This window comes from Amblyomma mixtum, chromosome 2 (genome assembly GCF_055824585.1).
Source record: "Amblyomma mixtum isolate Tamu chromosome 2, ASM5582458v1, whole genome shotgun sequence".
In the NCBI taxonomy this organism is placed as follows: Eukaryota; Metazoa; Arthropoda; class Arachnida; order Ixodida; family Ixodidae; genus Amblyomma; species Amblyomma mixtum.
Window position 1 is genome coordinate 93377557 of NC_143013.1, and position 23895 is coordinate 93401451.

The 23895-nt window shown below is 47.6% G+C and overlaps 1 pseudogene; it reads left to right on the plus strand.

Moving 5' to 3' along the window:
• LOC149360196 (uncharacterized) overlaps positions 1-23895 on the plus strand; it is a 53179-nt pseudogene that overhangs the window by 23387 nt on the left and 5897 nt on the right.

Consider the following 23895-nt stretch of genomic DNA (forward strand, 5'->3'; position numbering starts at 1 on the left):
TAGCGATCGCCCTTCATCAAATCGATATTAATATCCCCTATCATGCACAGATTTTTCCCAACAAAATTGGTTTTGAATATTGTTCGTAATTCTTCAATAAATGCCGACGCATTTAGACTAGGAGGTCGATACATAACAAGAAAGTAAAATGAAAAAGCGTGAGTGGATATTTCAAAGGGCATGACCTCCACTGTGCCGAAGGAAACACTAACCTCGGAGACCATCAGTGATTCTTTGAAGAATACCGCAATGCCACCACCCCTGCTGTTGCGTGTGAGGAAGTAGGCATGGTAACCGGGAAGCCTAAAGACTTCGGTTAGATTGCCGGTAATGTTAATTTCCGTTAATGCAAACACGTCCACAAAGTCACTGAGAGCACAGGCCGTAACCGCAATTTGATCCCAATATTTCCTGATGCTCCGGATATTAATGTGAAGGATGGTGCAAGAACAACCTAACGCTGGCTGAAAGGTCTTAACAAAGGAGTCGAAATCTGGAAACGACATACTCTATTCAAGGAAGTACAAACCTTAAACCATCTTATCAACGTCACTTATTGACGTGATCTTTAGAGCAGTAGCACCCTCTGTCTTCCTCGCAAATATTTTCCCGTTTCGCACCCAGACAAACTTATATCCCTTTGCTTTGCCTTGAACCCTAGTCCTCCAAAAAAGTTCACTGTTCGCACGAGTCAGATTCTCACTGAAGAAAATGTCAGGAATAGTTTTATTTCCAGCCAACGCCCTGAGTCTACCCCTTGCCTGCAGCCATGTGTCCCGCAAGCCTGGCGACGTGAATCTTGCCAATACCACCGGTATCTTTCCCTGGCCTGCTGATAAGCGGTGAACAGAACTTACATGTTCCGTCGTGTGGTCATTCAAATTAAGCTTTACAGCTAGGACCGACAAGACTGCCTGCAAGTCCTCATCTGCCGTGACCGGTAATCCGCTTATTTCCAGGTTAGCTCGGCGAGTATACTGTTCAGTGTCATTTAGCTGCGATTGTAAGTCACTGATCTGTTTTGCTTGCTCCAATACAGTTTCCTCAAGGCAGGCCACTTTCTGATCAAGTTTCATCGTTGCTTGCGATTTGGTGTTACACTGTTCCAGAAGCTTGTCGTATTGGGATGACATGAACGTGACTGATGCTTTTAATTCAACAGTCGTAGTCTGCAGGGTCTGACAAGTGAGTGTCAACTTATCAACGTGCACTGGTATCAGTGCAAGACTGTCAATGACGTCTTTCAAACCCAGGATAGCTGTCAACTTGTTTTCAAGGGAGGCTAGCCTTGCTAATATGCCTGACGAGTTGTCCTGCGGTAGCTTTTCAGAAGCGACAGTAGCTCTAGGGTCTCCGCGACATTCACGACAACGCCATTTATCTCGTTTCGCAGGACCCATTGACGTGTATGTAGACTCAGCAATACCAGAACAGTGCTGCCCAAAGTGATAACACAAGCTGCATTCTGCGCAAGTAATGCTACACTCATCCTTTTCAAATGCCACATTGCACAAACCACACTTTGCATTGCCATCGGTCATAGTACCAGATCAAACAACTGCACGAAGAAACGCTTTGCAGTCAGTGGCGGGGCAAAAAAAAAAGAAGATATATATGTATATATATGCAGCTCACCTGCCAACAATCAGAGTGACATTCAGAGCGCTGCAACAGACTGCCGCTGACTGCAGGGTTGAAGCGGGACGCGCAGCCTTTTATAACTGTTCCAGCAGCGCCTTCCGGTGGGAATTTCCTCGTCCTTTACTCTTGAGTTCCCCTGGTGTGAAGTGGTGGAGAGCGACGGCCCGATGACAGCACAATCTTGATGACGGTGATAGCTTGAATACGGTTGCAGCTCTGTCCCTCACTTCAAGGCGAAGGGGTGGTTATCCGATGAATGCTGCCAACAATCAGAGTGACATTCAGAGCGCTGCAACAGACTGCCGCTGACTGCAGGGTTGAAGCGGGTCGCGCAGCCTTTTATAGCTGTTCCAGCAGCGCCTTCCGGTGGGAATTTCCTCGTCCTTTGCTCTTAAGTTCCCCTGGTGTGAAGTGGTGGAGAGCGACGGCCCGATGACAGCACAATCTTGATGACGGTGATAGCTTGAATACGGTTGCAGCTCTGTCCCTCACTTCAAGGCGAAGGGGTGGTTATCCGATGAATGCTGCCAACAATCAACAACTAGCCATCATCCAAGACACTGCAAACAAGGTATATTCGTAGGACAGGCAACGAGACTAAGAAGAATATGTAGCGACGACGACGACTACCTGAAACACCTACACTCGCTAAAAAACACACTAATCACCAGACACCATCCACAGACAACCCTCAATAATGCGTTCCAACGAGCAACCACTTTGAAACGAGATGTAGTTCTTAAAAAACGAACAAAAGCTAACAGTCAACGACCTCCTGCACTTATAACGAAATACTCAAACGCGCTTCCAAACATAAACAATATCCTGCGGAAATACCACCCCATTTTAACTGGTAACGACCGTCTCAAGAAAATATTTCCCGACGCACCAAGGGTAACATACAGACGCAACACAAACCTGAAGGACATCCTGGTGCATGCTAGGCTCGGTAAGAAACCACCACCGACAGTAACTTCATGCTCTCGACCTAGATGCAAGACATGCAAACATTTACAAAGGGACACTACGGTTAAAAGCACGGCAAACGATTTCAGTTTCGATATAAATACTAGTTTTGACTGCACATCGTCCAATATTATCTACATGCTCCAGTGCTCCTTCTGCCAGAAACAATATATCGGGGAAACCGGGTAAACAATGAGTGCCAGATTAAACGGGCACCGGGCTGACACAACACGGAATGAACAGAAGGCAGTGTCGACCCATTTTAATCAACGCCATCACAAATTCGACGAACTCAAATTGTTCATTCTTCAATCAGGCTTCAAATCGACTAGGGACAGAAAATACAGAGAACCATTCCTAATCCACAAATTTAAAACACTGCAACCAACAGGGATTAACATGTCTAGAGGAAACCTGGAATCTCTCAGGTACATTACAGGGTTAGCATAATTTTAAATTAACAAATGTCTTGCACGTGCTCAGACCATTTCCTAGAACCTCGCATAAGTATATTATCTTTTCAGGAGGACACAGGGGCGGGATGGGGGGCACGGGCGTGGAGGTAGACAGGGACAAGGGCTTGTCCCTGTCTGCTTCTATGTCCGGGTCTTTTGTTGCGCCCCTGTGTCCTCCTGAAAAGTTATGAACCAACACGGCCAAATACAAGTACTTCCGAGTATACTATCGCTCTTTGCACCCTTCCCACGTCATATCTTCCACCACATTTCCGGCCTTCTCACCGTCTCCCTGTGACTCACCCCCCCCCCCCCCCCCCTTTTTTTTTTCTTCTAATCCCCTACTTTCAGTTCTCGGGAACCATGACACATTCCTGTTACCCCCTCCGCCCCACCTTTTTGGCTTTCTCTGAACTCGAGCCATTCCCCCCCCCCCCCACCCTGCCTTGTTCTTCCTTGGAAATGTCCCGCCTTCCAGTGCCAGCGTATGTTGTTTGCCTTCTTCTCATTTCCCTGTACCACGCTGACTAATCCTCTTATCTGAGTTTTTCAGGTCCTACAGCGCCTCCCCCCGTCGCAGCCCCTTCAAAGCCTTTGTTCATTACACACCCCCCGGATATAAGTTTTTCCACTATTGCAGCTTAACGAATCAAGGTTCACCTCCCTCCCCTTCCTGACACGCATCCCCTCTCACACCACTTTCCTTCCCCACCCCCGGGGCCTTCCTCCTCGGAGCGAAGGCCCTATTTAATCCCTGCCAATGATGAACGCTTTGCCCAGACGAAGACAAGTCCCCTTGTCGAAACGTTGGCTCAAGCAACCTGAGGGTTTCCCCTCCCTTTTTCATTTTTGTGATCGCACAGGACCATCAACCACACCCTCTCTCTACCATATTTTCAAATAGGAATGCATATACAGAGAGGGAAATAAATCTGAAATAGTACTTAACTATAACTATACAGAAATTAGTCATATAAGGCATAATTACAGTGCGATTATCACAACAAAACTAAAGGAAGATACCAAATAACAAATAGAAGCTAACACTAAAAGCGACAAGGCACTTAATGTTTCCAGTATTTACCAGAGGCTAGCCCACAAAAAAAAAATTAACGTGCAATATGTACCACATTTAACTAGCAGAACATTATACAATTCGGTAATGTTTAGCGTAAGTACATAATTTTACGTTCTTCTTTGCATGATCTATCAGGCGCATCATTTTGTTCACTGTTAGCTTGTTTTAAAGCTGGGGTATGAGTCTAAACAGACTCTGCGTGCCATACATTCCACCGCAAATGGGCACGTACAATCGCTCAGAATGTGTGCTGTGGTACGTATGTGCAGGTGCAAGAGAACTAAAACCGAGCACGCAGAGCCAAAAACCTGTTTCACTTCGACTGGATAGCCTAGAAAGCGAACGTCCAACCTAGATAGCCGAACTTCAAACTAGATAGTCGGACGCGTCACATGCATCCCCGCGCACACATGCGGTACTCTGGACCGGCGGCATGGTTCGCTACGCTCGCGTTCTTTGTTTTACTTGTGAGGCAAAGCACAGCCATTGGACATGAATGTCTAGCTTTTCTTGTTTTTTTTTCTTATTTATAATGATATATGAGCTTCAGCGGTGGCATTTCGATGGAGGCGAAATGCTAGAGGCCCTTGTACTTTGCGATATTAGTTCACGTGAAAGATCCCCAGGTGGTCAAAATTTTAGAAGCCCTCCAGTACGGCGTCCCTCATAGTCTGAGTCGCTTTCAGACATTAAACCCCATAAAGCAACCAATAATAAAAAGGCATTATTTGTATAAGAGGTCGTCCATGGGCGCTTAGTAACTTGCAGTGCTCGTTGGCCGTAGCAATGTTAGGCTTGGTTCAGTGCTTAGGGGACCCTTCAAGGTGGATTAGTTTTCTAATCGAAGAGTAATTACTAATTGCCATCAGCCAAAGCATGTCCATAGGTCTGTAAATAAAAGCTACGCAGCTGCTATCAGCAGTTCCTGCTTCTAGTATTTGATCAATTCACTCTCGCTCTACAATACGCCAGCCGTCGAGGTTAGGTCGAATAGTAAAGCTACAGCCCCGGTTAGGCTGTAGACCTGGGCTCGAGCCCCATTCGAGAAAGAATTTTTCTTGAAGTTAGAAATTTTTGTAGATGCTGTATAGATTTCCTCCATATTACTGTGGTATGGCGGATACTTATGAGTAATCTCCTCATTATTATATATCGGCTACGCTTTGGAGAATTTATTTTTTTTCATTCAACTGAACATTGATCCTACGTTATGATCAGTTAATGATTACTAGCAGTTCTTTGTCACACACTCAGCATCTTGCTGTAACACCCTCAGCCTTACTGTAACTGAATTCCCTGCATTCACACTTAAAAAAATCAATTACGGTGTAATACTGCGCTATGTGCACTGATTATCGAAATGTTTGCGTAATGGTCGCTTGTAAAATGTATCTCATCACACTAAACGTGGTAATTAATGGGGTCAAATTTGTCATCAAGAGAGAACAATGTTTAAACTTTAGGTCACGGCTTTTAATTTTCAACCGTGTCTATTTGTCTTCAAAAAAGTAAATTGCAGGTTTTGTTCAGGTACTGCCGCCTCGAGCGCAGGCCTGTTTATAAAAGCAGTGTGCAAAGTGTTCATGAGCCATGAATAGTTAAAAACAGAGCTAACTTTGCTCGCTCATCACCACTACGCCGTATCCAATCATTGGCTTTGCTGAGTCATTAGCAATGTCATTTGCACCATTAGCAATGTTCTTTGTGTAAGGTGGGATTTGTTCAGTGCAGCTTCACAACGGGAACAGGGCTTAAAGCAGTCCGAGGTCAGCTGGTCGACAGGAGCGTGCCCCAGGCGATGGCAATGCGGCTCGCGCGTAGGCCCGTCGTCTTCCTTACAATGGCCCCCGGACAGAAGAGGAGCCATCCTGGCGACTTAAGGGGCGGACAATACAGCGGGGTCCTGGTATGTCTTGAGGCGGTTGATATGGACGGTCTCACGGCCGCGGCGTCTGAGATCGGATGACGACGTGAGGGGCTCAACAATGTAGTTGACGGGAGATGTTTGCTGCAAGATGCGGTAGGGCCCGTGATACCTAGCGAGCAATTTCCTGGAGAGGCCCGGAGTACGAGGAGGTATCCACAGCCAGACAAGAGAGCCGGGCGAGAAATGCTGGGGAGATTGATGTTCATCGTGGGGGGTTTTCTGAAGGGTCTGGGTAGCTGTCGTGAGCGACCGGGCGATCTGGCGGCAGTCTTCGGCGTGCCTGGCGGCTTCGGAAACGGTGGTACATTCAGATGCGTCAGGGTGGTAGGGGAGAACAGTATCAATTGGAACGCAGGGATGTCGGCCGTAAAGGAGAAAGAAAGGAGAAAATGCGGTTGTAGACTGTGTAGCAGTATTGTACGCGAATGCAATATACGGGAGAATGAGGTCCCAGTTCGTGTGGTTCGAACCAACGTACATAGCCAGCATGTCCCCCAGAGTTCAGTTAAAGCGTTCAGTGAGGCCGTTTGTCTGAGGGTGGTAAGCGGTGCATGTCCGATGGATGACGTTGCACTCACGGAGAAGAGCTTTGATGACGTCAGATAGCAAGACGCGGCCTCTGTCGCTGAGGAGTTCACGAGGGGCACCGTGCCGAAGGATGAATCGACGCAGAAGAAAGGATGCCACATCCTGTGCCGTGGCAGCAGAGAGCGCGGCGGTTTCAGCATACCTCGTGAGGTGATCGGCGGCAACGATGACCCATCGTTTGCCAGAAGCAGTATACGGGAGGGGCCATATAAATCAATGCCAACGCGATCGAAAGGGCGAGGCGGACAAGACAGCGGCTGCAACTCGCCAGCAATACGGTTGGTGGGTTTCTTGCGGCGTTGGTAGTCGAGATAGGAGCGTACGTATTTCAAAAGACGACGACGTTGTAAGGAAAACGACGGCGGCCGGGCTCACTTGTACGGCTTGGTGGGTCGAAGGCATCGCTGTAGGAGGTAGCGTTCGGCTGCGAGTTCCAGGGCGAGAGGATATTGTCACGTAGTGGTGAATGCAGTCCGGCGAACAGGAACACAGCGAGAATGTCTTCGAAACGGAACTCTTTATTTGGGCTGACTTGCGCCCGCAAAGAACTGAATCACTCGGCGGCGGCGTATCAACTAGCGTGCTCGGCGGTCGTCGAACTGAATGCCCGCCGCTGTCGGCCGTGCTCTTTTTAAAGCTGATAGCGAATGTTCGAGATAAAGCTTGGGAAGTTACTAGAACATTCTGGCACAAAGTAGAACCTGCTCCGCCTGGATGCGATCAATCGAGATAATTCTAGGCGCGTCTTGCGCCACAAACGAAGCGATAATGCGGCGTGCCGGCAGCCTTGAAGCATGAACAAATAAACACAACAAACAAACGCTACAAAGATTCGCGGCATTACTCCCCTCTCAAAGAAGCATCGACTCGATGCTTTAGAACATAATGCGGCTATAAACAATCAAAAACGGATTTTGCAAAAATAAACACCAAATGTGGAAACACGGCGTCCTTTAGCGTGCATGATAGGGCTTTAGGCGTACGGCATGGACTACTTCTGGTCGTACGCGCCGTCGCTGGGATGCAGTCATTTGGTCAGGAACGACTTCATAGTCCAATTCACCTAGCCGACGAAGAACCTTGTACGGGCCGAAATAGCGTCGCAAAAGCTTTCCACTCAATCCTCGGGGGCAAATGGGCTTCCAAACCCAGACTCGGTCTCCTGGCTTGTATTCCGCGTTGCGTCTTCGTAGGTTGTAGCGTATGGCGTCGGTCCGCTGCTGGTCTTTTATCCTTAATCGGGCAAGTCTTGGGGCTTCTTCTGCGCGAAAAAGGTAGGCGGCGACGTCGACGTTATCTTCCTCGGTAACGTTCGGCACCATGGCCTCCAGCGTGGTCGTGGCCTCTCTGCCATGGACGAGCCTAAAAGGCGTCATCGGGGTGGTCTCCTGCACTGCGGTGTTGTAGGCAAAGATAGGTGCGGCAAGATGACGTCCCAGGTTTTATGTTCGGCATCGACATACATGGCGAGCATATCGGCGATGGTTTTGTTGAGGCGCTCGGTCAGTCCATTGGTCTGTGGGTGGTATGCAGTTGTTCTCCGGTGGCTGGTTTGGCTGTAATGGAGGATGGCTTGCGTCAGTTCCGCCGTGAATGCTGTTCCTCTGTCAGTGATGATCACATGGGGGGCGCCGTGTCGAAAAAGAATATTCTCCACGAAAAATCTGGCGACTTCTGCTGCTGTTCCGTTCGGTAAGGCTTTTGCCTCGGCGTAACGGGTCAGGTAGTCGGTCGCCACAATGATCCACTTATTTCCAGATGTTGATTTCGGAAAAGAGCCAAGCAAGTCCATGCCGATCTGCTGAAAGGGCCTTGAGGGGTGTTCAATGGGGTTCATAAACCATGCTGGTCGGGTTGGAGGCGTCTTTCGTCGCTGACAATCTCGGCAGGTTTTCTTCAGTTGCTAAAATCCTATCTTCAATACCGCCGCCAGCAAGTTGTTATCAATGATCATTTGTCTGATGTACGAGCAGTTCACGCAGGAGTACCTCAGGGAAGTATTTTGGGGCCTCTGCTGTTTTCTTTTTACGTCAATTATCTGGTAAACATTGAAACACAGCAAAATTCATCATATACGCTGATGATACCAGCATACTTTTAATAGGGTCTGATGCCGAGCTTCTTATCTCACGCGCAAATGTACTTCTAAATAAACTACATTCCTGGAGTATCGTTAATTCGCTTGCCATAAACAACAGTAAGACAAAAGCTGTTTTTTTTTTCAGGCCGAAAAACCGAAGCATAGACACGCAGGCCATACTCCATCTCGGCACTGCAAATATTCAGATAGCGTCGCAAGTTAAATGTCTTGGTGTTCTGTTCGAAAAAATATGTCCTGGAATGCTCACATAGATGCAGTTGCAACTAAAATTTGTCGCATTACAGGGATCCTGTGCAAGTTGCGATATTTTGCTCCTGTTTGCATTAAACGCCTTATTTTCAGTGCCCTTTTTACTTCACATATTAACTACTGTCACCTATGTGGGGTACAACTACTTCGTCAAATATTACTAAACTTCACCTCCTACAAAAAAAGGCAATTCGTATAGTTGCAAACGCTGCATACGATAGTCATACTGCACCTCTCTTCAGGAAACTAAACATTATCACACTTCCTGACATTTATAAAACAATGCTCCGTAAGCGTTATTCTAACGGAATTAAACAGAACAAAAACATTTTAGGCGGCATAGCAAACCTGACACCTAAACGAAAAACACGGAATACCCGCAGTACTGAACTGTGGGAAATACCTCGAGCACGCACTAACTATGCATACCAGATGCTACATAATATGCTCCCGTCGCTTCTAAACAAACGAGTTGTTTCATAGCCACAATACTGTTTTTTTTGTAAATATATCATAGCCACAATAATTGCACTTTCAACCTTTTTCTGTATTGCACCGTACATTGTATACTTCATTAAACACTCTACTAATGTTGCAATTGTTTTGCTTATGTCCTGATTTTGTGCCACATCCTCCCATATCTGATGCGTTGTGTTTGTATTCTAGTTTTGTTGCCAATGCCATGATTTTTAGGGGCCGTGAACCCCGTCAAGCCCAGCTAGAGGCTTTTTGTTCACGGTCCTCAGCATCTGTAATGTTGATGTTGGAATAAAAAATGATGATAAAATGATGATAATGTGCGACATCGGCAGACAGTCGGGGCCAGTAATACTTGTCTTGAATGCGGCGGAGGGTGCGAGAAAACCCGAGATGTCCAGCTGTCGGCTCGTCGTGTGAGGCCTGAAGAACTTCTCCGCGCAGACTTACAGGTACAACAAGGAGGTAGGCTTTCTTTTTGGCTGCAAAGTTCTTCTTCACGAGGACATCGTTCTGTAAACATAACGCAGACAATCCCCGCTTGAACGAGGAGGGGGGTGAAGAAACCTTGCCTTCCAAGTATTCGATGAGGCATTTTATGTCGGGGTCCGAGCGTTGCTGTTGTGCAAAAGAGCTGAAGCTAATGGGTCCCAGGAAGGCGTCCTCATCGTTGTCCGGCGGCGGTGCATCTTTAGGGGCTCGTGACAGGCAGTCGGCGTCAGAGTGCTTGCGGCCGGACTTGCAAACTACGGTTACATCAAACTCCTGGAGCCGCAGGCTCCGTCGAGCGAGGCGGCCGGAGGCGTCCTTCAAACTGGCGAGCCAGCACAGTGCGTGGTGATCGCTGACCACCTTTAACGGTCGTCCGTACAGGTAGGGGCGGAATTTCAACGTAGCCCAGATGATGGCAAGGCACTCATTCTCAGTTGTCGAATAATTAGCTACAGCTTTGGACAGGGAACGGCTAGCGTACGCGATAACCTTATCTACTCAGTCAGTTTTCTGAACGAAGACAGCGCCTAGGCCCACACTACTTGCGTCGGTATGAATTTCAGTCTCGGCGTTTTCATCGAAGTGCGCGAGGATCGGTGGGGGCTGTAAACGACACTGAAGTTCCTTGAAGGCTTCCACTTGCGGCGCTTCCCATTTAAATGGCACGTCTTCCTTTGTCAGGTGGGTCAGTGGCTCGGCGATGCGTGAAAAGTTCTTCACAAATCGTCGGTAGTACGCGCACAGTCCGAGGAATCTGCGCACAGCTTTGTTATCGGCCGGTGGTGGAAACATTGCGATAGCAGCGGTTTTCGGCGGGTCTGGCCGTACTCCCGCCTTGCTAACGATGTGGCCTAGAAACAGCAGCTCTTCATAGGCAAAGCGGCAATTCTCTGCTTTCAAAGTTAGGCCGGACGATTTGATTGCGTCTAGTACTGTTCGAAGCTTTTTTAGGTGTTCCTCAAAGTTCGAGGCGAAGAAAACAACGTCATCTAAATATACCAGACAAATCTGCCACTTCAGGCCTGGCAGCACTGTATCCGTTACTCGCTGAAATGTGGCGTGTGCGGAACAGAGACGAAATGGCTTCACCTTGAACTCGAAGAGGCCATCTGGAGTGATGAATGCGGTCTTTTCGCGATCTCTTTCATCGACCTCAATTTGAGGTTCATCGATGAGAAATACCTGGCGTTGCAGAGCCGGTCCAGTGTGTCGTCGATGCGAGGCAGGGGGTAGACGTCCTTCTTTGTGATGCTGTTCAAGCGCCGGTAATCAACGCAGAATCGAAGTGCACCGTCTTTCTTTCTCACTAGAACAACAGGTGCCACCCAGGGGCTCTTTGAAGGTTGAATAACGTCGTCGCGCAGCATTTCTTCCATTTAGTTCCGGATGGCTTGTCGTTCTCGCGGCGACACTCGGTAGGGGCTCTGGCGGAGAGGTCGGGCATGCTGGTCGGCTATAATGCGATGCTTGGCAATCGGCGTTTTTCGGACCTTCGGCGATGACGAGAAGCAATCGCTGTAGCTTCGAAGGAGATTGCGGATCTAGTTTTGTCTGTTCCGGGGCAGAGCTTTGTTTATGTCGAAAGTGGGCGAGTTCTCTTGGTCAGGCGAATGTTCTACGAATGAGTCGAAGAGCGCGAAGAAGTCTCGTACGTCAGATATTTCGTCGAGGAATGCAATCCTCGTTCCTTTGTTAATGTGCCGGTATTCTTCGCTAAAGTTAGTCAGCAGTACTTCGGCTTGGCCTTTGCGGAAATGTGCGATGCCCCTTGCGATGCCGATTCCTCGGTCGAGAAGCAACTGCATGTTCCCCTCGGTAATGGCTTCAGTGTCACTCGCTTCCTTGGCGCCTACGGTGATGATGAGGCTTGAGCGGGGTGGGACACTCACTTGTTCCTCCAGGACACTAAGCGCAACGTGATGTTCCGGAGTTCTCGTCGACGGGATGGCCTCGTCCGTGGAAAGTGTGATCATCTTGGATCGCAGGTCGATGATCGCTTGATGCTCATTAAGGAAATCCATGCCCAAGATCACTTCGCGGGAACATTGCCGTAGCACTACGAAGGTCGCGGGATAGGTATGTCCCTTGAGAGTCACTCGCACTGTGCATCGTCCTGATGGCGCAATGAGGTGGCCCCCTGCGGTGCGAATTTGTGGGCCGTCCCAAGCGGTCGTTACTTTTCTCAGCTGCGCAGCGAATGGTCCGCTCATCACCGAATAATCGGCTCCTGTGTCGACTAGAGCGGTGACTTTCCGGCCGTCGATAACCACTTCTAAGTCGGATGTCCTGGCTCTGGAGTTACACGTCGTCCTCAGCATCGGGTTACAGCTTCGTCGGGTATGTGAATCATGGGTGGGGCGTGTGGTCGGAGCTTTTCTTGATGGCGGCGTAGTTTTGAAGGTGGTTCGCGTCGTGGTCGAGGTTGTCTTTGTATGCGGCGTCGGCGTAGTGGGTGCGGCGTCTTCATACGGCGTGGTCGCTGGAGGATCTTCGTCGTTTCCTCGTGCAAGCAGCCTGACCTCCAGAGGTTCCTTTATTCAGTTTCCCCTACGGGGGCTAGAAGACCTTCCTTGGACAGCCGCGGCGTAGCTGCGGCCCGGTGATGAAAAACGTGCGGTGGACGGTGACGGGGAGCGGGAAAACCGGCTTGACGACACGTACTCCCCTCTGCGCAGGTAGTCGTTGATTTCCCGTGGTCGCTGGCCAGGGAATTGTCGTGGGGCGTCGATGGCGAAACCTCGCAGGCCGATGCGTCTGTACGGGCAGTGGTGAAGTATATGACCGGCTTCGCAGCAATGGAAGCAGAGTGGGCGGTTGTTGGAAGTCCTCCAGGCGTCGCATTTCCTGGGGCTTGGGCATCGTTCGTAGGCTGGGCGGGCGAGAGCAGGGAGACGGCGTTCGGGTACAGCTGGTTCACGTCGAAGAGGCGTACTTCGGCTCTCGCGTTGGAACTAAGGACTGCGTAGTGCAGCAGCGTAGGTTAAGGCTGGAGCTTCAGCTGGAGGCGAAGATGACGGAGTGCCAAGCGGATGCTGCACTTCTTCACATGCGATTTCCTCAAAGGTCGCAACTTGAGGCTGGTTGGAAGATGGTAGCAGGCGACGCAGCTTTTCCCGTACAATTTCGCGGATAACATCCCACAGGTTGCCTCCGAATACTGCGCCATCCTAGAGGGCAGTCGAGGTCACTTGGGGCTGTCGAGGAAAATGACGGGCTCGTGCTTCGAAGGTTATCTCAATGGCGGCTGCTTCAGTGGTGAATTCCGCGACCGTCGTCGGTGGGTTGCGGGTCAGACCGCCGAAAAGTGCCTCTTTAGCTCGACGCATCAAAATCTGCACCTTCATCTCCTCCGTCATGTCAGGATCGACACGTTGAAAAAGGCGCTTCATGTCTTCTACGTACGCGGTCAGTCTCATTCGGGTGTTGGATGCGTGATTCTAGAAGCAGCTGAGCTCGTTCTTTGCGTACTACGCTAGTAAATATACCCAGGAGCTGCTTCTTGAAGGTCGCCCAGGTCGTGAGAGAAGATTCGTGGTTTTCAAACCACGTTCTGGCAGGGCCGTCCAATGCAAAGTAAACGTTTCGGAACTTAGAGCTGTCGTCCCAGGCATTCAGTGCTGCCACACGGTCGTACATGCCCAGCCAGTCTTCTACATCTTCGTGTGGTTCTCCACGAAACAATGGTGGCTCCCGGGGCTGCCGAAGCACGACAGGCGTTGGCTGTGCACCAGGTTCCATCGTGAGATGCATAGCTGGATAGCAGATCAGCACCTCAACCAGATGTCACGTAGTGGTGACTGCAGTCCGGCGAACAGGAACACAGCGAGAATGTCTTCGAAATGGAACTCTTTATTTGGGCTGACTTGCGCCCGCAAAGAACTGAATCACTCGGCGGCGGCGTAGCAACTAGCGTGCTCGGCGGTCGTCGAACTGAATGCCCGCCGCTGTCGGCCGTGCTCTTTTTAAAGCTGATAGCGAATGTTCGAGATAAAGCTTGGGAAGTTACTAGAACATTCTGGCACAAAGTAGAACCGGCTCTGCCTGGATGCGATCAATCGAGATAATTCTAGGCGCGTCTTGCGTCACAAACGAAGCGATAATGCGGCGTGCCGGCAGCCTTGAAGCATGAACAAATAAACACAACAAACAAACGCTACAAAGATTCGCGGCAATGTTACTCCGCACCTCCACCAAATGTAAGGTGGGATTTGTTCAGTGCAGCTTCACAACGGGAGCAGGGCTAACAGCAGTCCGAGGTCAGCTGGTCGACAGGAGCCTGCCCCAGGCGATGGCAATGCGGCTCGCGCGTAGGCCCGTTGTCTTCCATCTTAACCACACATCAGTGACCGCACTTTAGGTCAAAAAAGTGTCCCCCTGAATTTTGACGGGTGTCCACCGAGATATGTGAGACAGTTACTGCGTAATTTCCTTTCGTCAAATACAATTTTCATTTTCTTCATTACGGGCCATCTCTGCCTTTCTTCTTCCACTCCCACTTCCTCCCTTCCACTACGGTAAGATGGAAGTTGATGAAGACGACGCTCTCCAATATATTTTAGACATAATTATGCAGAACTTCTTATTAAAACAATTGCCTGATGATTATCGTCACAACTCGAAAGTAAGACGCCAAATATTCAATAGAAGCAAATACTAATGAGTTTACGCTAAAATACTAAGGGATTTGTGTATTTTTATACACCAGAGTCTAATTGTGTTTTATAAAAATAAGTAATCCTGTATATATCACGTGTAACAAACCCAGCAATATGCAGCTCAGCAAAGCGAGCCTGAATACATCTTTTACATATTTTTTTTTTCCTATTCAACCCACAAGGTTATACTGGCACTCCTAGCATTTACAAGTCGGCGTATGAACCTCGAATGGCTGCGCAAGGGCAGTGACTCAAAATGGGCGCGTGGCATCATTCACAACGCACAGTTGGGGACAAAAGTCTGTGGAACACGTGTTCTTGAAATAAAGCCGACAGCTCTGCTAATTATTCAGCGGCTGGAGACCGCACGAGTGGAGGTTAAACTCGTTTTTTTTTCTTTTTATCTCCACTAGTGGGGTCTAACGACGCCCGGCCAACAATACAGCTAACGACTTCGTTCTCAAAAAAGGTTGCCCACAGACGTTTGTCCCCGACTGTACGCGGCGGTATGCATGTGTAGGCGCAACTAAAGTAAAACGCAGCGGGCTAGGTCTGAAAACTGCGCTGTTCCGCGCGGACAGTTGAGGACGCGAATATCAAAACGAACGATGTAGTCAGCCGGTCAGGTCACGTTAGTCACCCCTGTACGAATACTCGTGCGCTACATATATATATATATATACATATATATATATATATATATATATATATATATATATCAGAGAGCAGCAAAGAAAGGTCTCCTGCACTCTCCTGCTCTCTTTCACTTTTGGGGCCAAGAGCGGTCATTGCACGTGAGTTGCTAACAATCTCCTCAGTTTTTTAATAGTAAGTATCTCGCAGCCTAATATTCGTTAAGTTTATTATTGTGCAACAGGCGATCTCTGAACGCTGAACAATTTGCATCGCATAGTACCCGTTGTACAATTGCTTTTACCTGCTGTTATCTGCAGACCTTAGTTAACCTCGTTGAAACCTCGAAGAAGAACATAGCATAGCCCGAAGAACATGATAGCAAACTGTACGAAGTATTCTGACCTTGAACTTCAATTTCCGATAATCAGGGCTGCAGAAAAAAACATCCTATTTATAGCCGCAAGCGGCATTCGTATCTGCGCACGCTCAACACGAGTATCTTAGTTTTCCATCGTCTCGGCCATGCCCTCACCTTTATCATATGATGTACATTGCACTTGTTAATGTAGAGACACGCGCTATTTATTTACAGTATACGCTATTGCTATTATATTGCCAGGTGGTGCTTTTGGGTGGCGCGTGAAGACGACAACGTTAAAGCGTCTCGCGTTGGCTGGCTGCCCAATACTGTCAGAGAACTGTCGTCTTCTATTCCGGGACATATTTCGGTGCATGGTCCCGTACCCCCCATATTCATCCGCGCACCGATGACTCCAGTCATTTGACATTCACACTGACATTGAACTGTATTGACAATTCAATCCGGTCGATTACCTGGGGCTAAAAGCTGAAACCAAAAAACTTGACAAGGCGCAGGCCACCCTTGCAAGGCAGTACAGCCGAGACCTCTGAACTATGCAGATACGAGGGGGTACCCAAAAGAAACCGGACTTATTTTTGTTTGAACTTGTTTGTTCACATTTTAAGCACTGACCTTCAATCTCCTTCAAAGTATTCTCCACTTGCAATGATACGCTGGTCGAATCTTTCATTCCATTTTTTAAAACATTTTTTAAATTCATCTTTTGTGATGCTTGACAGTGTCTTCGTCGTTTTTTTCTTCACCTCAGCAACATCAGCAAAACGCTTTCCATTCACCTATTTTTTCATTCTAGGAAACAAAGAAAGTAGCACGGGGCAAGGTCGGGAGAGTATGAGGGTTGAGGAATAGGGGTCATGCCATTTTTGGTCCAAAATTGTCGTAGAGACAGGGCTGTGTGAGCAGGGACATTGCCATAAAGGAAAAACCAGTCACCCGACTGCCACAAATCAGGCCGCTTCCACCGCGCACTGTAGCCCAATTTTTTTCAAAACATGCAAGTAGAAAGCCTGGTTAACTGTCTGACCCTGCGGAACAAATTCTGAGTGGACGACTCCTCTCACGTCGAAAAAACAAATCAGCATTGTTTTGAGGTTTGGTTTCACCTGACGAGCATTCTTGAGGCAAGGTGAATTTGAAGTTTTCCATTGGCATGATTGTTGCTTTGATTCAGGATTTGATTCAGGAACAGTTGACCCCATAGCATCGTCCTTGTACGACCTTCTCAATATTTAAAGAGTTTCCATTCAACTTTTTCCGAGCAAAAATCAGAATTTCACCGGCGCACGCTGTTCACGAAAATCAGCCATTGCAAAAACGACATTCACACAAAACAGTCGTCACTGTCAAACTCTGCCTAAACTAGTCTGACCTCCTTCAACGACGGCACTCGGCTTACTGACTCTGGAATGTTGGTTCTATGCGCTCCTAGTGGCAAAACGCGGTACCACAGAAGCTTTGCCGACCAAAAAATTTAGTCCGGTTTCTTTTGGGTACCGCCTCGTATATTGCTATACAGCAAAATAACATAATTTCATATTAGAAAGACAGATATTTTATTTTAAAAAATGCATGGAATATTGTACGGGCATATCAGCGAGAGAAATGCAAAGAAACGTCAAGAAAACATATTTTGGAGCAAGAATTTGAGACCACAAACTGGAGAAAAGCTGTATTGGTTGAGGAGTGTTGGGCAGTTGCTGTGTGAGTGCTTATATAAGATAGACGGCAGGTTGTGGGGCAAGGACTCGAACTGGTGATGGCTGTGGGAAGAAGGAAATAGCCATTTGAATTTGTTTCCTGTGTTTAAAATGTTTGGTGCGGTAGTGGACCAGTTATGTCTATAAGGTACCGAAGGCTGGCAGCAGAGAGGTGATATAAGCGTAAAAGTCTGTGTTCATACCAGTGGTTTACACATAGAATATTATGGATCAGAATCAAATGCAACGTAGGAGATACGTAGTCTAGTAGAAATATGTGACGCATAGCCTTTTTTTGCAAAACTAGAATGTTGTTTACATTGCTTGGTTGTTGATTGCCATACCAAACTGCCATAATTTAATTGTGCATTGAACAAAGCGGGATATGTCTGAAGTTTCATTTTTGATAGCAGAAATGCATGAGTCCGCGTTATTGCCCCTGTTACCGATGAAAGTTTGTTAGATAACTTTTGAACATGTAAATCCCAATATAAATATAAGAATGTGACGCCAAGAATGGAGTGGTGCTCCACGACTTCTCTTTCCTGTCCACCCTGTGTGTTCCAAGTGCTGAATACTTTATTGCAGGCTCCAAAAAACATGACCTTAGTTTCTTGGAATTAATCTTAAGCTGACTTGAATTTGACCAAAGACATAGTTCTTCAGCATTTGATTGCATCTGATCGCTAAGCTATATGCTAAGAATGGTGTAGTCATCAGCACATGTAATGAAAGTTAGTTGGTTAATGCCCATATATGGGGGATTGATAGTTCTCAACTTTACATTCATACGTCCATGGGTGTCTTCACACCACTCCTTATGCAGTGGTATAGCGGATAAGAGATGTGCCACCACCGTGCGATGTGCCTTAACTTAACTGCAACCCGCTAGGGTGGTTAGTTTGCTCACAGTCTGGTGGGCGACTTGTGATGTCACGGTTACCTACGTGGCCCACCAAGGTTGCTTCTACGGGGTCTGGCTGCCTGGGCCACCCTATGCCACCCTGTTAATCGTTCACAACGCCGATAACGCCAACACCGGATTGCCTGCGTAACGGGGTCTTTAACAGGATATCGTTAAAATCCCGCGTCGGCGTTGTGAGTGAAAAATCATGAGCATGACTCTGGCAGGTGGTGCCCAGGAAGAAACCTAGGTGGCAGGTGGGTCACTAGGTCACTTGAGGTTGTGGTGTCACCTGTCCACCGCATTTTGAACACACTGCCCACCATGGCGAATGGCACTTAATGATTCCCCGCTCGGGAAGAGCAACCTGGCTTGCACAAGGCCCACCGGTGGCATCACCTGCCATCGCAAGGCAGTCGCGCATTGCTTACCGCCTGCACTATTGCGCCAAGAGTGCCACGAGGACTCCCAGAGACCTAAGAATGTAGAAAATGAATTTCGGCATATATGGCAATTAACCCATTATGCTATCGCGACGTACCCTCAAGGTGGAGTTCAAGTGCCTCCTCCAACTTTTTTTGCAAGATAATGCGACTTGGCAGTTTGGTAGTTCAGTCCGCGGCAAAAAGTTTAGCAATACTTACGGACGACTTGAGCGCTAACTCACAACAAGCTATGAAAGATTGTTAAGCGCACCCTTTTTAATTTTACTCCGAATATTTTTTTGTTTTATTTCGCATCTGTTGTCTTGTAAACGCTGCTTTCGAACCCACTTCAGTTAGTAGAACACTTCTATGAGCTGAAGAAACTATAGCTTTATTGTGAATTGTGAAAATGTGGTTGAAAAAAAAATAAAATGGTGATTACACAACTAGTCATGCGAGAGATCACAGCTTGCTGACACAGCATAACGACTGCGCCCATAATAATGCCGCCCTAAGTCCTTGTCCCCAGCCCTCCTCCTCCAGTCACACTGGCCTGAACGGACGTAATAGATCTAAGAACGCAAACACGCCTTTCCTAGGTTTTGTTTGGTTTATTGGGGTTTAACGTTCCAAAGCGACTCCGGCTATGAGGGACGCCGTAGTGAAGGGCTCTGCAAAATTTCGACCACCTGGTGTTTTTTAACGTGCCCTGACATCGCACAGCACACGGGCCTCTAGAATTTCGCCTCCATCGAAATTCAGCGGCCGCGGCTGCGATCGTACCCGTGTCTTTCGCGTCAGCAGCCGAGCGCCGTAACCACTGAGCCACCGAGGTCGGGCGCCTTTCCTAAGTACCTTCACTTTGTTTTCGGAAAGTTAGCTCGCATCACCACACCCAGGCTATGTACCCAGAGCACTGATTTGAATGAACCAAGTTTGTCAGCGTACTATGATGGTGGCCGCTCATATTGGTTGACTTGCCTTGTTCTTTCACAGCACTGCGCACGCGTCAACATCATGCTGCCCCAAGTCAACACGCCGCCACCCAAGGCGGCCACAGAAACCAGCTCAGAAAATACACAACACAGCAGCTGCGATATGAATCCTTTACTCTACGTTAGCTTGAGCGCCCACCGGTTTCGTGAGAATGTCCAGGCTATGGAAACTATGAAGTTCAAACGTGCGCCTGATCACCAGGGACAGTACCTTGAAGTGGGTTGTGGTCCCGGCGACTTCCTCACCGAACATTTGTTGCCCCGCTTGCGGCCATGCAAACGCGTCGTGGCGGTTGACATATCTACAGAGATGCTCGACTACGTGCGTAAAAAACATCAGCACCCGGAAGTCTTCTACGAACAATTAGATATAGAGCATGGCGATTCTGGTACCATCACGGAGAAATACGGCGTTTTCGATGGAGTTTACGCTTTCCTGACACTCCACTTCGTGAAGGACTAGGAGAAGGCCTACTACAACATCAATCGGCTCCTTAAAGTAGGCGGAGAGTGTCTGGTCCTTACCCTCTTCAGGACAATAATGATGGACTCATTGCACCGGGTCTACAAGATGGAAGCGTGGACGGGCCTCACTCCGGTGAGTGCGTTTCTGCGTCATCAATGTTCACCAGTACTTGTTAGGTACAAGAGTTATGTTACTGATCATCTTTGCAGAGGCATTTCTTTAATGAGCAAGAAAATACCTGTAAGACAAACCGCAAACGTATATTATTTTGCACACATAATAATGCGCACAACCTTCGTCATTTCAAGCTTAGTTCCGGACTTCCTTGTATTATACAACAAAACAAGGAATGTTTATCCCGTTACTGTCCCTGAGGGCACTTTGAACCCAATTATTAATTCATTCTGCTTTCAGATACGTAACAAAGCTGCTATCTTCACAATTTTAGGAACAGAGCAGCATTTAAGCAGTAATTAATCAAGCAGTAATTAACCAATTGCAAATCATAGTGTTAATGACAGCCCACTAATGAGCGAAATGAACACAGCGTGCTGAGTTCAATGCCAATAATGTGTTCTGTTTTGTTGCGCGGATTCGTACAGGACCCCGCCATACTCAGGAAGACAAAAGCAACGAAGTGATCTGTATTTGTGGCTTGCATGTCGTGGCCCGCAATACATTCTTGCTCTAATTGTACGGTGGAATATGAGAGTTAGATTTTGGTGAGTTAATTGAATTTCCCAACCTACTGAGCAGAATCTTGCATGGGCACATGGGTTCTGCGCTTGGAGAGAAGGAAACAGTAGTATCACCAACCCGATGGTGTTAGCAGAGGTTACTTTGGCAAGGGCTAACACGGGTACATACCATCTTGCTCCCGGAAGCAGCTGTGCTTCTGCGAGCCTCTCTGGGATTTTTAGGTTAATATTTCGTTCCAGTCTTCAATCTTTGTTCAGGACCTTCGTGAACGCAAAAACGTATGCCTGTTTCCTTCTTTAAATCAGCATCAAAGAGAAAGTCACAAACGCATTCCAGTATTTCTTCTAAGTGAATACAAGAACCAATACGTCACCCATGAATGCTTAAGTCCCAAAAATGGTTTATTCTGACAAATCACCATCGCTGTCAGTGTACGATAACGAAGAGTTTATTTTGCATAACTTAAGTTCTCGTTAATGTATTTGGTGCAAACATATTTTGTAGGTTCATGTGGGACACTTAGAATTGTACTGCCGTGTCCACAGTGTTGCAAGCCTGCAGGTTACCTTTACGAAATCTAACTCTGTATACATGTACTACTGAATGGAATATTCAATTTAGTGTATAAATAAAGCATTTTAACGAAAAAACATTTGTCCTGTGCACCAGTTCATTAATTTCAGATTCACGTTTATTTTTCTAGCCCTCGGAAACAAACTTGTGACGTTGGTTGTTCTTTAGTGATTAATTTCCGGTAACTTAATTATTCTACATTAAAATTTCACATTTTGGTGGCGTATCAGGTTCCGTTAAATATTTTAAATGCATTTTAACTTTTTTTTTGTGCCAGCCAAATCACTTCTTATTTGCGTTGAAGTACAAAACACACGCGTGATGTAAGATGACCCCATAGGTTAGAGAACCCAGAGTTGTCAAAATTATTCCCCATTCCACAAATACTGCGCCTCTCTCAGCCCAAGTTTTGTTTATAGATGTCAAAGTCTGCGATTCACAGTTTTATTTATTGTTTGCTTGTATACACGCAAATGTTGGTGTGCGACAGCTGTGCCGGCTGCTTTTTTTGGAAGGGATTATATCAAGAGGAGAGCTGAATTTGATGCGCCGCAATGCACTCGGCAGTTGTCATTTCGCTGCATAGCACTCAACGCACATCCAGCACTCAGCCTCTCTTTCTCCAATGCCGTTCACTCACTGACGCAGTTTTGTGGATCGTTTCCCTCTTTCACTATCTTCCTTCCAGAAATATCGAGGCAGCCTATAAATAGGTACAACGGCACCCTCCCTCTGGACACTGCCGCGAAAAGGAATACTGTGGCCACCAACAGCACAGCTCACAAACTCGACGCGTCTTTGCATGGCCAGGAAATCTACGACAACCGCTATGCATTGCACAGCGCATGCGCACTCTAGGATAGCAAGCGTCTTGATTAGAGAGGGCGGAACCACCGCAGCAACGGTGTGGTGCTAGGGTCCTGCCAACGACAATGCCGAATCCGAGCGCCAACTTTCATTTTCCCAACCAAATTTGCTCCGATCAAGCAGAACTGATATCCGCTAATAAGCAGAGTTCGGCGCTTCGTTCTATCTTACACCGTGTCGAGAGGCACGTGATACCGATAATTGCGTTCGGTCGATGGAATGGCCATGCTGTAAACTGCATTATATACGTATAATCACTACGTTGTCATGAATCGCACAGAGTCACATGGCCTTTTACATACGTGGACTTTTCTTTTGCAGTCTTGATCGCTCAAGTTATTTTTGTAAATGTGCGCATCGCATTACTCTCCAAAATCAGCGTTTTATTTGAAGTACTCAATCTTGTTCAAAAGGAATGTAAAATGTCTGCAAAATTATACTGAATACCAGACCTCTTTCCTCGTGAATGAGGCCAATCTCCTCTCCTCCTCAGTCACTTCCTAAAGGGCACCGCTTTCTACCACGTATAACAGTGGTTTTTTTCAATCCTGTTAACATCTGTCTGAAGGCTGCGTTTGTATTAGCGTTCATATGCGAGTAAATGTCTCGCCACCATACCAAAAACGCAAGACGTGCGCTCTTCAAATACAAGCGTTTGATAGAGTTTTCGGTCACTTGCGACAAATTATGACGTTTGCCCAGTCACTATACCTATAAAGTCCACGCACCAATCCCCTGCTGCTTTGACATACCACTTGTCTGCACATGCCCTTCTTGCAGAACCCAAGAGAGTTCCTGTCGTCGCGCTTGCGGTTCGACGAACCGACGCGGTGTGATGAGTTGGAAGCTGAAGAAAGGAGGGCTGTCGAAGCAGCAGGACTTGCATTGGTTTCGTTTCATACTTACTCCAGTGTGTGGACCTTCCCTTCGGCGGAAGTGTACATGGGTAAGGAAAAGCTTTAGCGCTTGCGAATACGGTGGACGTAGCGCAGATGTTCCACCGGTCGTCAATGGCATGACAGCAATTTCAGCCATCAGGGAGCGTGATGTTATAATTTGCAAAAGCCCTAGGATGGCATGTGGGAAGAGATAAAGTGCTGCGAAAGTATCTGGTAAGATCAAACCTACGGACAATTTAAACAACTCGTACTTCATGCGAAGAACACTCGACAGGACTTTTTTTGCTGTTTCTTTTTGTCGGAAGAGAGTGTTATGAAAGACTAAACAGCTACTCATTCTAACTTCAGTAGTAGTAGTAGTAGAAGACGGTTATTCGGCCATAATTTACAGGCCGAGCATGTCGACCACCTGGGCGACCAGAAGTCGTTGTTCTTCCTCCCCTTCAGCGCCAAGCCAGTTGAGCCAGGTGGTGATGGATAGAGATGGTGGGGGGTAGTAACCCGACTGCTGAGCAGCCGGGCAATAGAAGATGCAATGGGCCCGGTCCGCATAGATACAGGGGCAGTTGGGACAGGAAGGGTCCGATCGATAGCGATAGAGAAAGAGGCGGGACGGTGATGACTGCATTCATCTGGATGTGCCGAAAAAGGCGAGCCTCCGGCACCGTGAGTGATGAATGAAGGGGAAGATAAAGGCGTTTGTCAAGGCGGAGCTGGAGGTAT